This window comes from Penaeus monodon, chromosome 9 (genome assembly GCF_015228065.2).
Source record: "Penaeus monodon isolate SGIC_2016 chromosome 9, NSTDA_Pmon_1, whole genome shotgun sequence".
NCBI lineage: Eukaryota > Metazoa > Arthropoda > Malacostraca > Decapoda > Penaeidae > Penaeus > Penaeus monodon.
In genome coordinates this window covers 18354310-18356809 of record NC_051394.1, presented here as the reverse complement: position 1 = coordinate 18356809, position 2500 = coordinate 18354310, and positions in this window count along the sequence as shown.

Below are 2500 nucleotides of genomic sequence, written 5' to 3'. Positions count from 1 at the left end.
CTTATTTGCATTATTCATTATGTATTTTTCTAAACTATTTGTAAGGAGGCTCATGACAAAAAGTCTCCCCTCACGTCTTGATTTTTTGTCCAAATCACTTTTCTTGTTTTATAATCACTTTCCTTAATCAAGATCTTTGTTCTGGAAAGAAAAAAATAAATGAATTTACAAGAAAAACTAATGTGACAATACTGTAATACTATAGCTAAAAATCAACATACTGTCAAACCATTTTATAATGCTATGAAAATACTATAACATATGACATGGGCTGGCAGTATATGCCTAATTCATAAACGAATGAAGGAGCTACATAACCATTAAAAAGACTATGCAATGGTCCTATTAAAATGATATTACAAAGTCGTTTCTTTAATTTCTCGCTGCAAAGACCTATAAGGTTTTATACCTTCACTAGCCTCTACCATAGACAACACGCACTGATAAAGGATCATGCATGTAAACTAGAATACTGATTTTGGTAATGCGAGAACAATTAAAAGGAAGGTTTACGGGTTATGATACCTGCAGATAATAAAATTGTAAAACTGAATCGACGTTAAAAAAAATAATAAAAAAAATAGATACTCACCTTCATATTTTAATTTTGAATTCAAAATTTCTTCTGTGACCCTGTTTTTATACTGACCGCAATACTTTTGAATTTTTTATTTAGAAATATCGAATCTTTTATAATATCTGAAAGTCTTTCCCGCTCATTTAAGTCCCAGACTATCCTAACGATAGTCATACCAACCGATATTTTTGGCTCTTATTTATTTTAGGGCACTTAAAAATAAATGTGCCTCTATATACACCCAAATTAACATTCATGATTCATCTGAATAAGATCTTTGCCTTTCCTCTGTCGTTCGGGCTCTCTCTGTCCCTGTCTCTCTGTCTGCTTGTTTGTCTTTATGTGTCTCTGTCTGCCTGTCTATTTATATATTCATTTAAATATACAAAATATATTACGCAAGTGTGTGTTTGAGCGAGTAGGAAGAGAAGGCTGTAATGCAATGCGATGCTCTTTACAAAGTCACTGCGCTGTTTCTTACACAAGTTGTAATAAGATAAATACAAAGGAAAACCACATAAGTACTGGGTCATCAATGCCCTGCCTCTGATATTACTTCCAAAGTTTACTGATATGGTAATAATCCATCATCTGATGAATCAGCAGATTGTAGGTAATATGAAGTTGCTGCATGTCACTTATGCAAGGTCTTTATTCACGATTTTTAGTGTCATAACACCATTGTTTCAGTCGAGCTATAAACTAGTTCCCAAATCTCTAAGAATGTAAGAAAAATCAAATGGAAATGTGTTTATAATCTTAAGTCTGAAATTGCGTTCATACATGACAAATAAAATTTTCAGAATCCTATGTATTTATTCGTTTTATAGAGAAAAAAAATCTAATTTAAGCAGCTTTAACCACGGTCCTTTTAAAAACCATTTTTAAAGTTTTTGGTTACCGTTTCTTTTTTTAAAGGGAAAGACTATTTTTTTGGGGAAATTAAAATTTTAATCCAGGTGTTCCATTTTTTTTACTTTGCTAAGAGGAAAACTAGTACTGTTTTTTAAAGATTTAATTTTAAAAGGGGGTGTCCCTTTTATTTCCAAGCGGGATACGAAGGAATTCCCTTTAAAGCAATCTAAAGACCATCTTACCTGGTAGTACAAGTTTTTGGGTCTTTTCCTTTTTTCCATGTGGATATCTAAAGAATTCCTTTTTATAGTACATCTATTTTAAACTTACTTTTGGGTTTCGCTAAAAGGGAATTTTTCACTCATTCTCTTTTATTTTTTGTGTGTTGGTTGTTTGTTTTTGTGTGTTTTGTTTTTGTTTTTGTTGGTTGTTTTTGTCTTTTTTGTTTTGTGTGTGTGTGTGTGTTGTGTGTGTGTGTGTGTGTGTGTGTGTGTGTGTGTGTCAGCAAACGAATTAAAAGGTATTTCTTACTTCAATTTTACATAAAACTGTTCTAGGACGACTAGACAACGAAGCAGAATCCTTGTAAAAGAAACATGTTTTTTTTACAACAAATATAAAAAAATAAACAGAAAACATATTGTCATATTTTGCTTGAGTAAGTTAAGTGAAGATGAATAAAACCAGCAATTACGACAAACAAATATAGCGAATTATAGGAGTTTGCTACAAGGAGGGCCGGTCTCTCAGACGCGCCATTCAACGGAAAAACGTTGTCCAAAATTTGTTTTCCCTTTTTTTTTTTGTTTTTTTTCATAGCGATGCTCATAACACGACTAAAACCCCTATTCTTACTTCCTTCGTCTACATAGTGTTGATTTAAGCGCAGATAGTGGTGCAAATCTGGGCCCCGGTTCCTTGATTATCCTCAGAGAGATATGGGAGGTCGCGAAAACTCGGTGTGTGTGTGTGTGTGTGTGTTTTCTTTTTGTGTGTGTGTGTTTGTGTGGTGTTTTTTGTGTGTGTGTGGTGTGTGTGTGTGTGTGTGTGTGTAGTGTGTGTGTTGTG